Raw genomic sequence first — 13030 nt, 5'->3', positions numbered from 1 at the left:
ATTACAATTTTTAATTATAAAACATTTGTAGATTCAAAAACTATCATTTCAATCTTCGCGAATTTTCAAATTTCTAATCGTCCAAAATTTCCAAATTCGAAAAGAATATATTATTCCGAAAATTATTCACCAATTGAAATAGAATCAAAACTATGTATATATTACAATTTTTAATTATAAAACCACTTGTAGACTCAAAAACTATTATTTCAATCTTCACGAATTTTCAAATTTCTAAGATTTCCAAATTCGAAAAGAGCATATTCATTCAGCAATTGAAACAGAACCAAAACTATATATATTACAATTTTTAATTAAAAAACCCACTTATAAATTCAAAGACTATTATTTGAATCTTCACGAATTTTCAAATTTCTCAGATTTCCAAATTCGAAAAGAACATATTGTTCCGTCCGAAACGTTCATCAATTGAAACAGCTATCACCTTTATTTACTCAAAAGCACAAAACGTATCACGCCCTTGATAAACCCGATATCACGAATCCTGGGCAAAAACGTATCACCGTTCGCCGAGACGCGTCGTCCCCGATCTTCGCGGCAGCGGTTCTCATCCCCGTCGACGCATCGATGACCCAGATCGGGATTTATTTATTAGAGCACCGGGTATGGAGGTTATCGGAGAAAAATGGAGGAGCGTGGAGAGATCGTGTCTAGCCATAAGTAGCGATCCCGGATAGCAAGAGGAGGGGGGCTGAGTTGGGTTGGTGGGTCCCATCCAACTCAGGGGGTTGCATAACGTGTACGTGCGCGCACCGAGGGAGGAAAAGGCGGTGTGTATCCACCAGCTTTTCTCCCCGCCTGTTCACGCGCCGCCTCGTGTGTGCGCCACTGAGATACGGGGGGGAACGTGGTGCACGGCTGTGTACGGCGGAATTATTCGTGTACAGATAACTCGACTTAACGACATCTAGAGGCGATACTTCAACGCACCGGGCATGGAAAATTGCGCTGATAATGCCTGCATACCGTTCCTATTATTTCGCCCAAAATTGTACTGATTTATCAGCGCTACAATTTTCCTTCGACGAAAACCTCGTTCTCGGATCTAATTGGAGGGGGAGAGAGAGAGAGAATGGACGATGTCGATTATTTCGAATTCGTTGTTTCCTAATCGTGGAAATGGAACGATCGACGCTTATTTTGCTTTTTGATCATTGAGAGGATCGCGCGAGTTGATCGATTTCGATCGATTTCGAGGAAGGAAGAAAATGAGAAAGAATCGGGACGGGGCAAGCATCGAGGCTAATAAAATTACTCTGGAAGGGAGTTGGACGGATCAAAGCGGCCGATTTCCATCCAGGAAGCACATTGGTAAACGCAAACAAGCGCGATATAAATCAAGCCGCCGAAGAATTTTCGCTCGAAAGGCCGAAAAGTCTCGTGCGAGGAAAGAGGAAGGGGAAAAGACGAGGGAGAAAAGAGAAAGGAAAGAAGAAATAGAGAGGAGAGAGATAAGTGGGATGGGAGCAGATTGGATCGATGGAATGACGACCCGTTTCCGCTCAAGCGGATTTCCACCGCGTTATTTTCGCGATAGTCCCGAGCTGGTTAACTCGGCCGTGTTCGCGGAACGACAGAATGCATGCTCAAAGCGCGGAAACAAGCCTGCGGACAAGCAGCGCAGCCAGCCTCCCACCACCACCACCTCTCCTTCTCTTTTCTTTCCCCCTCCTCTCCCGCCCAGGCTTCTCCCATTCTCCAAGCCTCGAGTCAGCGACGCGCGCGGAGAACGAGAAAACGAACGGAACGAGTATAATTATTATTACTTCCAACATTTTTCATTACATGTGCGCGAGAATACAACGATCGACTTTCCTTCTCGTCCTTTTCCCCATCGTGTTGGACGACACGATTTTCGAAAGGCGACGTTGAACGTCGGTCAACGAGTCTTCCAAGGGATTCGAGAATTTTCTGTAATACAATAAATTCGACTCGGCTCGCTAACGAGACGACATCCACCCTCCTCGCATCGATGGACATATATTCATCGATTTACATACACGTAAGCCGGAAAATTAATTCCCATCATTTATCCTCTCCCATTATACAGGCACGATTAAACACCGATCTCCTTCGTGTCGTATCTTTGTTCGCGATCGAACGTTCGAAAGAGAGAGAGAGAGAAAGAGAGAGAAAGAAAGGAAGAAGCGATGGATGGGAGGTCGGTTACTATGTAAATGAAAATAATAATTGCAAAATACGGGTAAGGGGGCAAGTTTCTCCGTATATAGAAACCGTAGACGGATTTTATAATCGCTCATTGAAATGGATCGGAGCAAGTTTGCCGCTGTCAAGCGGCGCGCGGTTGCCCTTTTGCACCGTTGAATCTAATTACCGGAACGTCAGTTTTACCAACTTTTCCGCGTTCCGCATCCTCCTCCGCGCGGATTATACCTCCGCGCTCCCGTTATAATGGCCCTCCAACAGCCTATATAAAGGGAAACCACCTCTTCTCCAAAGATAATTCATTTAACTTTTCGCCAGGATAATAGACCCGCCCCCCCCCCCTCTTTCCTTCGGGATAAGATGATCCAGCTGATGAGCCATGTATCCGTAATTTTGGTTAATTGCTCTCATTTGGAGTCGGAGGAACAACGAACGAATCCTTTGTTGTTATTTCCAAGGATTTTTAAATATCCTTATGTGTTGTTTTAACAATTTTGCAACGATAGCAATATAGTATTTTTATTAATCGTTCCTTCTCTCGTTTTGCAAGGATTTTTAAATACGCTCTCTTATGTGTTATTTGAAGAATTTTCTCTTTTCGAACGATAACAATGTATTTTGGTTAATTGCTTTCATTTAGAGTCGAAGAAATTAGATGAAACACATGGAATTCTTCTATCGTTTTTGAAGGATTTTTAAATATATCTCTCTTATGTGTTATTTGAAGAATTTTCTTTTTTGGAACATTAACGATGTATTATGGTTGTTAATTGCTCCCATTTAGAGACGAAAGAACAAGAAGGAATCCTTTGATCATTTTTATTTGCAAGGATTTTTAAATACGCTCTCTTATTTGAACAATTTTCTTTAATGATAGTAATGTATTCGTTTTAATTGCTCCTATTTAAAGTTGGAGGAACGAAACGAAACGCGAATTCTTCTATCGTTTTGGAAGGATTTTTAAATACGTTTTTGCAACGATAACGTATCAATGTTCTTATTTAAAATTGGTGGAACAAGAAGAAACGCAGAAGGAATCGTTGTTACTCGATACGATTTTCGACAGTGTATTTTGGTTAGTTGCTTTCATTTAGAGTCGAAGGAACAAGATGAATCCTTTTATCGTTTTCGAAGGATTTTTTAAATACGTTCCCTTACGTGTTACTTGAAGAATTTTCTTAGCAACGTTGCTGTATAAACAGCGCGCGTTCGAAATAATTAATTTAACGAAAATGTTAAATGAAACTCAAAGTTCTCACGATACTCGATACGTTATCACCTACAGAGAAGTTTTTTAAAATTAACCAGAAAAAAGCGATGGATACGTGAACTAATGACTCTTCGTTGGAAAACTTTTCGTAAAATAAAAGAAAAGAAAGAAAAATAAAAAAGAAAACTTATGCAACGTGACTGTAACCGAAGAGCCTAGATTCGGGATCGGTTTCTAAGGATGTTGGAGCGTCGCAGAGGTGAGATTTAAAATGTCGTCGCGTAGTGACCTGGAGAGCCCCCCCCCCCCTCCCCCCACCCGTGGACAAATCGCCCGTGAAATGGAGAAATTCGCGGGGATGTCGCGGAAAATCCATGCCTCGTCCACTGAATACCTTATCCCCGAATCTTGTTAACATTCGAACGTGGACAAATAGGTGAAACGGTACGTGCGGATCGAATACGAGGGTAACGCGAGATTACATCGTGCGATTAATTTTTACAAGATCGCTGTGGAAAAACTATGGAAAAATGGAATAAACGTCGCGCGTACAAAAAAAGGAAGGAAAGAGAGAGAGAGAGAGAAATAGGAAGAGAAATAGGAAGAGGGACGACGCTAAGAGGCAGAGAATTCAATTAAACTCTCGTGGCTGTCTGAGAAGCCTAAAGGACAGCTGTGGCTGTTCGAGCAGAGAACGCGGGCAGAGAAGAAATTGGTTTTTGCGTGTGCGGGGGCGTGTTGTGCCGCCCGTTCATAAAGCATGTATAATAAACACGGTTCTCGCGTCGCTGCGCTTGCGTGTGTTCGGGTCACGCGTGGTGGGGAGGCGGTGGTGGAACGTTTCAGATCGATCCTTCAGCTTTATCCGGCCCGCCGAGTGGAACTGGCCCTTCATTTGTGCGCCTTGGTCATCCTTGAATGTTAGACGGATGCCTTCTTCCTCCTCCCTTTCTCCATTCTCGCCGAGACATCCTCCATCTTTGCATCTCAATTACCATTCCTTTATTTCGCTTCTCCCGCTTCTTCACTCGAGCGTGCAAATATCTCGAGCGATTTTTATTTCAGCTTTTAATATCGACTCGTCTTGAAAGAAGCTCGAACCGTTTGCCGTGAAAATCTTGAAATATACACACACGTGGAAAGGAATATTTTTGAAAAAAGAATTCGGTCTAACGAATCGAGAACAAAAAAGAAGGGGGAAAATTGCTGCTTAATCGGGGATCGTTAAGTTTTCTCCCTCACGGAGGAGCGGTTAAAGCATCGAAATAGAAATACTAATGCTCGGCCCGCGAAGTGGGTCCTTTGTAAATGCGCGGAAACAAGAAATCAGGAAATACTAGGCGGAGCTTGTTAACAAGAACTTCTTTGAAAGTTCGACGGTGAACGTCTCTGTAAATTAGTGAGGTCTTCGGAACGTGACTAATAAAAAGCGGTAATAATAGCAGTTTGCCCCGCGTTCCTATAACTCCAAGGTAGTCGCGATTCGTTTCTCGAACCAGTCAGACTGACGTCCCGCTTTTTACCCGCCTCTAACCTTTAACCGAAACTCGATCCATTTAATGCTTGGAAAAAGAATTGTATTATTCTCTGTTACCCTATACCCCCGTCTTGTATTACTTTTCTACTAATTTGATACCACCATTGTATGAATCTTCCCCCCCCCCCCCCCCGTTACGAGTCTTCCATATAGGTGGATTTTAATTAATTAATATTCCGCGAGATGGTTAGAATAAAAAAGATATTAGCGAGCTAATAATTTGAGAAAGGAAGAAAGTATCGCGTCTTATGGATCGCGTCTTGTGATAAGCGTCGTGGATTAAGAAACGAGGGATAATGGATGCAATTTAATAAATTCTCGAACTCGTTTTCGCCCGAGTTTTTATTTTATTTCTCGTTCCACGGTCATTGCCAAGGAAAATAAAAGCTTGGACGCACGAAAAGAGGGAATTCGTTATCCGTGAGAATCGTTTCGCTTGTTTTTGAAGTATCGTGAGAACTTTTTCGCGTATATATCGATATTTAACAGAGATGGATATTTATTATCGCGAGAAGGTAAGAAGGCAGCGATTTAACAAAGGGGGAGGGTTCGAATTTACAAATTTCAACTCGAAATGGAATTTTCCCGGGGCGAAGTTATAGTATTAACAGGATTTTATCGTTCCAATTTCAAATTCAAATAATTAGAGCGAAAGGATATGACAAATTTTTAATTCAAGACCACTCGTTAAAATATTTACTGACCTCTTTGCCGTGCTTCTCTTGAATATCCGCTGACCTGCACCCAGTTTCCAAAATCGCGAGGCACGATCTGAAAATAGACGATTCTTTATTTTCCTTCCATTTCTTTTTCTCTCTCTCTCTCTCTCTCTCTCGTATCATATTTTGTGCGAATCAGATGAATCTTTCAATCAACGACACTGGAACGCGGATACCTTTATCAAAATAAAACTAGTGCAGATTTCAAAATATACATGCAGTAATATTAAACGATAATTTTATTTAAAGAAAAATTGAGTCGAGAAGAAGTCTGTTCTATAAGATCTACGATAAGATAAATTTATTTACAATATCATGCAAATATAAAATTTCACGGGGTTGGGTTCCTCTAAACCCAAGATTCGATTTCGAAAAATGTTAATAACCAATGATGTATTATACAAATTGTATCCACTTTATTAACGCGTGTCGTGCTCGAGACCGAAATGCGCCTCGAACACCGATAAATTAACGAGGAGGGGCCGATTTATCGCGCGACAAACAGCCCAGCGTGGAGAAAAATCTTCAGAAGGTGAGCTGTTTAATTAATAACCCATTAACCCCTTCCCCCTCCATATATTTATCTCTATTTTTTTCAAGGCTTCCCATAAATCCTCTTCTCCCTCGCAAATGACTCTCTTCCCATGGCAATTCGAAAACCCATTAAATTTCAACTTAATCCCAAGCTGCAGCAGCACGATATTAGACAGAACCGTGGCCAACTGTGTACAATGGACGAATATATACCCGTATCCGTGTGCACGTTTCTCGAGATACTCAACAAACAAGTTGCAACCTTTTTATCACGGTGCATGGCATAATATACACGAGTATCGATCTATCTTCGCGGAGAAGTAAGCTCGCGTGTGCACGTTTGAGATCGTCGTCGATGGAGGAAGTCACCGCCCCAAGATAATGGTAACCGAGTGGTATCGGCACTTTTTTCCAACTTTAAATAAATTCATTTTTACAAATAAAAGGAGAGGCTGGTCGGTGGAAAATAGTCGATCGATAAAGCGAGAGAGAGAGAGAGAGAGTAGCCTCGTTCAGAAACGTCGAACGCATAATACAATACGCGGGGCCAAAATAAAACGGAAATACCCTGTCGAGAGAGAAAAGAGAGAAGGACGAGGTATAAAAATAGGGGGGGAGGGAAGGAGGGATGCATGCCCCAACAGGTTAGTTAAATTAAACGAGGAACTTCGATATTTCGTTTCGTTCTGGGTTGGGGAAAAAACGGCGCGCTTGTTCGAGCGTATGTTTGATCGGGACGCGGGAGAATTTTTCTCGGGTACAAATTGTTCGATGATAATTGACCCAATTAAAAAACAGGGGAGCGTGGAAAAAAAGGATATTATTTAACAATTATCCAGGGTGATCCGAATAGTAGAATCGGAATGGTTTGGGGGAGGGGGGGAACGAAGCCATTTTCCGTGCCGTGAGATGGCCCACGAGCGTCGATGGTATAAACGAATGATCATGGCGTGCGGTTTCGTGAAATGAGAATACTCGGTTAATTACCGGCCCAGACAGATGGAAATTCGTGGCGAATTATTAAACGGTTCGCCCTTTTGGTAATAAGAATGGAAGATATATAGTTGGATTTATCGGTGGCATTCTAACGATTACCAATTATCCTTCTCTTTCCTTCTTTTCGTTTTAATTAGAAAATCTTGATCGAGTCGCGTTAGGAGCGAAACTTTTTTTCTTTATTTTCTTTTTTAATATAAAATAAAATTTCAACAGGTTTAGCGGTTTCGAGCAAGTCGACCGATTTATCGAGGAAAGGGTGGTATTCGCTCCCTTAAGGGGGAGAATTGGAAAAGGTTGTAAAACACAACGATTCCCGTAGATTTTTCTCAACTTTTACAGTTTATTCCGTAAAAGAAAAGTTTCGCGAGGAGAGGAAAAATTTTAGCAATAACTTTATCGATTCTTCGGAAGGAAATAGATTCTTCGGTTTCCGAAATCTTTCTCGCGAGAATGATCCGCGAGAATCTCCCGTCGAAAATCGAATCTTCGTTTAAAGGAGAGAAGAGAAAAGTGATAAACTTGCATCGAGGGAAAATGAACGAATTCGCCCCGCAAATATCGTGCTCATCGTAAATTTGCGTTTTATCTCATCACTCGTCTACGATTATTTCACGAATTACTACTACAAAAATCGTGGGGAAGAAATTCGACGAACGGATGAATTAATTCCTTAGATATTATTTTTAACTTATTTGCAACGAGAAAATATGTATACGAGGCACAAAATGTTTCGAATTTATCGATTTTATTTATTTTTTTTTTTTTTTTTATAAATAGAAATATTTCGATATTGAACGTAAACATCCCTCCCCTTCGTCGAAAATATTCGAATTGTTTGCATTCGAGTTGGAGGAAGGAAGAAAGAAAGAAAAAAAAGAAAGAAAGAAAGCGAAAAAAAGCCTGTCTCTTTATCCCATACATCCGCACGATCGATATCTTATTATTTAAAATAACAATTCGAGGATGAGAGGATAAAAGAACAAACGATAAAACGCGTTATCGTCTGGCGTTAACAAAATTTCAAAAAGCGTATTTGCGCGTTTCAATAACCGTGGTGGCTGGCCACGGTTAAAACCGCGGAACTGGCTCCCGCTAAAGCGGTAATGTCGCTGAAACGAATCGTAAACCTTGGCGTGGACAAAGGAGGTGACTCTCGTTTTAACCTCCATTTTAATGATCCCACCCTCGCTTTTTTCCTCGAGGGGGGGGACGACGTTCCGTTTCGCTTCTCTACGCGCTCTTTCGCTTCTTCTTCCTCCTCTTCTTAATCCTCCTCTCCTCCCTCCTTTTCTTTTTCCTTTCCTTCCATCTTCATCTACCGCGCGTTTCTAGGCACGCGTGTTTTGAGGAAAACCGCCGTAAAGTTCGCTACGACGAGTTTCCAAGTTGTTACGTTGAACGTAGTTGCGAAGGAAAGTTGTTTTGCGATAACCGTGTATGTATGTAAAGTGGCAACGCTCTTAGCCGACCCGAGTTACCTCCTCCTCCTCCTCCCCCCCCCCCCGGCCTGTCAAAGGCGAAGATTGCAAATATCGAAGGGCGAGCGAGGAGGGGGGGGCGTAGCGAAAGTCTTTCTAACCTTAGACGATTGGCGGAAACTTGATTCGTTAAAAGTTGCCAGCTAGAAAATTTTGATTCCCCTCGCGCGTTACAGCGGGAGAATCTACATTTGCCCCACTTTCGACACTGTCGCTGGAACGACACGGCTTTTAATCAGTGAATTTCATTCTCCACCGTCTTGGAACAATCTTTATATGCGGCAAAGATGGGATAATTCTTTTTTCTTCTTTAATAATTTTCGTTGTTGTGTTATATACGAGTACGATTTTTCATATTTTTTCGAAATCTGTTTTATCCGAGATCTCTTGAACTCGGATACTCGTCGAAACTTAAAATGGATGTCTAGACATTGTTTGGGCAACCCAAGGATCGGCATATCAATCACGATATAGATTTCTTCGAAACCGTCAAAGGCGGCGAATTTCTGAGTTTCACGGGGGACATATGAAAGTCGAAACCCTTGAAGATGCACCGATTGCCACCACGGATCCATCAATTATGCGTGTCCACACGGATCATATGTCGAATAGGTGCACAGATTCGATTGCAATCGAATACGGCTGTGCGTTCTTGTCCAAGATTCAAAGGAGTCGCCTCTTCTTTCCGTGGCTGACTCCGTGGATTCTATTCGTAAATTATTTAAAAGAAAAAAGAAAACTTGTTCCAAATCTCACTGTTATCGAGTCGTTTATAACGATATCGTTGATCGATTGTGATTTGAGAGAAGAGAGGTGGTGGTAAATAACGAAAAATTTGACGAATCGAGGTCGTCGGAAATAAATGTTGGAATAAATAGGAGCTGCGAGGAGGTCGAATAAAAGTGGCCGGAACCTGAAATTTAAAGATCACGAGCGGAAATAAAAATCTACGAATGATTTATAATAACTCGATCCTTACTTGCTAACTCGTCTCGTAGAAAATAGAAGCTATAATAATAAGAGCAAGCAAGTGATCCATTAGTCCAGTCGAAAATATTCGTTGTGAATCATTTCGATCCTCTCGCGAATGCGCGACAATTCAATCGGGTCAATTTTCCCTATTTCCCGTTCAATTATAACTCGAAAAGAAAAAAAAAAAAAAAAAAATATAGCTCGCCTAAGGGAAATTTATATATAAATTCGCGAGTTGAAGAAAGAAGAAATATGATTAGCACCGGTGCTGCTGCTATAAAATTGTTACCTTCCTTCATTATACGATACGAGAAATGTCGTAAAAATATCCTCCGAATCGAGTATATTTCGCTTCACCTCGCTCCTCGGTTAATAAGATTAAAAGGAGGGGGGAGGGGGAGGGGAGGGGAATTCTTCGCGCGCTACTTCGATTTCCACATTTACGAAAGAAAGGAAGAAACGTCGGTGCGTTGAAAATAAGGGGCAGAGACGTAACAACACGGCTGGCTAGATTCCATCAGCATCGGGCCAACTCAATTGCACGTTTTCCATTAGCGGCCGCGACGCGTTGCAATCTAATAAGTAAAGTATTAGCAGACGACTGTCGGCGAAGTTCGAAGCAGGAATTTCTTGCCGCGCCACCGTTAACCATTCAATTATTATCATAATTGTTCTTATTGCCGCGCAAAACAGATCCTAGAGGGCGCGGCCTCTTCCCTGATACTCCACGCGACGTGTGTCCCCTCTGTAGGCCCCCGCTCGAACTTGCATCGCCCGTTCGCTGTTTCCAGCACACTGATACGTGACACGATGTCAAAACTTCCGGATACCACGCCTTGATTCGTTAAGAGATTATACGATTCTGTAAAGAGTTCCTTTCGTAGTGCGACATTCGTTGGTGATTGCTATTTATCGTTGATTAATCGTCGATATTATCGATATATTATAATAGAACGATCCTTTTTGATATTTGATATTTGATTCATAGGTTAAGTTAGTAATAGTTTTTTATATATTATCGATACTAGTATTGATATATTATAATAAGATGATCCTTTTTTGTACGACATTCATTGATAATTGTCCTTTGAAATTGTTTATTAATTGTTGATGTTAACAATAATATTCAATATTTTGAGAATTTTTTGACATTTGACTCACAATAGGTTAAGTTAGTAATCTTTTTTATATATTATCGATACTAATATTGATAAATTATAATAATATTGTAGGATAATTTTTTTGTTGGATATTCATTGATAATTCATATCATTTTCTCAAACATATACTTATAATAGGATAAGTTATTAATCTTTTATATATATATATACATATTTGAATTTATCATTGATTAATCGTCGATATTATCGATAGTAATATCGACATATTAGATTAATAAGATAATCTTTCTTGTATGATATTCATTGATAATTGTCATTTTCTCATACATGACTTATAATAGGATGAATTATTAATCGCGTGTATCTTCTTCGTATATGATATTGATTGATTTCCATTTAATTGTTGATTCCGATGATTTGAATAAATTATTTCTTTTTTTCTAATTTTCTACGCAATACATATTCGTTAATAATCACCTACTTGGAATTAATCGATATTATTGACGATTGATCTTGTTGATGGTCATTCTTTTCGAATAACATTTTTTTGGAATTTTGGAACTTTGAAATGAGAGGTGATCACCTGAAAGATTAAGAGGATAATGGTAGGATAGCGGTATTAATTCTCAGTTAAATTATCGTTGCTTTTGTTGTTGCTTTTGTTAAACGTAGCTACAGGAAAAAAGGAGCAACGTTGCGGTTCGCTAATGCCGCTCGTTTATCCATCCAAGTTGCGCGTAATCTGTCTAATTGTTCGCGTTACATTAGGTAATGGTTTGATTCCGTTTTATTTCGTGGCAATAAATTCTCCGCGTATCCGAACGCGCTTAATATAAAATCCCCGCCCCCCCCTCCTTTTTTTTTTAATATCACGCGAGTTGAAAATAGAATGTTCCTGATGCGTTCTCTGTAAAATGTTGCGGATGCATTTGATAGAAGTGTCCTTTGTAGGGAGCTGATTACACGGCACGTTGATACGTGCTATCTATTTTTCCCCTCTTTTTTCCCCCTTTCTTTTTTTTTTTTTTTTCGAAAATTCAATTAAAATAAAAGCAATTTTCCCCGACATATATTGACGTGGCCATGACAACGTCCAGGCTCAAACATGATCGAGTGCTCCTATGATTACTTCTCTCCAACCCCGATCACACGTATCGGTCATACCTTGCCACTATATCCCATTTTTGACTTTTGTACCAACCACCGATTTATTTATAAAAAATAATACACACCCTGTCGAGCATCGTGCTCGACGAAAGCTTTGTAATTCCACAAAAAAAAAATTGATCAACCATTCCTTCCCTCAAAATTTCTCGATTCGGCGTACAACCGTCGTGTCGCGTCACAGCAAAATTCTCGTCCAAATTTCGAAATTATCCAAACTGCTGATACGAATACAGGATGGTCACAGGGAAGGAAAGATATTAATGCTCGAACGAGATGCCTCTTCAAGATGTCCCTTATAGTATAGGGAAAAAGTTGGTCGCATAGTTTGGAAGTTTAAACTGTAGATGCAGCTGCCTCCTCCTCGTTTCGTTTCGAGTTGTAACTTCCTGTTGTTAATTCGACGAAGGAGCGGCGATCAGCATCGATCTCTCTTTCTCGAGGGGGAAGCGTCAAAGTTGAAAAGTTATCTGGAAATCGTCGCTGCCTCGAGAGAAAAAAGAAGAAAACGGCTTCGAAACTTGGAGAATCGTTATCGAATTGTTTCGTCCTCCCTTTGGAATATGGATATTATACAATTGTTTCGACCAGTCAGAGACGTCGTCGAATTTGTAGACTTTATTTGTCTGTAGATCTTTCATCATCGTTGAGCGGAAATTTTCCACGTAATTCCGTTGGCGATCGAGCAAAACAAGTATCCTAGGCTGGCAACGCCTAATAAAGGGTGTGCATCAACTGAGAACGCCGCGTCGAGGAGGTAACCGCGTTAACCGTGTTCAGGGATTAGAGAGGGAGGCGTGCAGAGCGATCCAACGACATTCGCATCCATGGACAGGATCCTAACTCGTTTTTTGCGCCCGAGCTTTATCGAATGAAGCAGGCGAGTAATTAACAAGTTGGGAACGAAGCAGATTGTCACCCAAATGGTGCTCGAAATGGTGGTCTCGTGAACATCTCGAGTGCAGCGATTTCTAGAAGGATTTTTTTTAAATTTGGTTAATTAACTTCCAGCGGATCTCTCCTGGTGCTTTTCGAGCTGGCTCTGAACAAGGATCACAGATTATTATACTGCTCGATCATCTGTCCGTTGTTCTATTAAAATACGAGCG

The 13030-nt window shown here is 40.8% G+C and overlaps 1 protein-coding gene across 2 annotated transcripts in view; it reads right to left on the bottom strand.

Moving 5' to 3' along the window:
- Positions 1 to 13030, bottom strand: part of LOC100870268 (uncharacterized) — a 400411-nt gene that overhangs the window by 309710 nt on the left and 77671 nt on the right. For both annotated transcript variants that reach the window (XM_086906262.1, XM_086906261.1), the window contains exon 3: positions 5639 to 5705. The gene's annotated coding sequence lies outside the window, so the exon portion shown is untranslated. The remainder of the gene's footprint in view (positions 1 to 5638; positions 5706 to 13030) is intronic.

Source organism: Apis florea, unplaced genomic scaffold (genome assembly GCF_048593485.1).
Source record: "Apis florea isolate Af1SG1 unplaced genomic scaffold, ASM4859348v1 contig_2492_pilon, whole genome shotgun sequence".
In the NCBI taxonomy this organism is placed as follows: Eukaryota; Metazoa; Arthropoda; class Insecta; order Hymenoptera; family Apidae; genus Apis; species Apis florea.
This window is presented reverse-complemented; position numbering and strand designations above follow the sequence as displayed.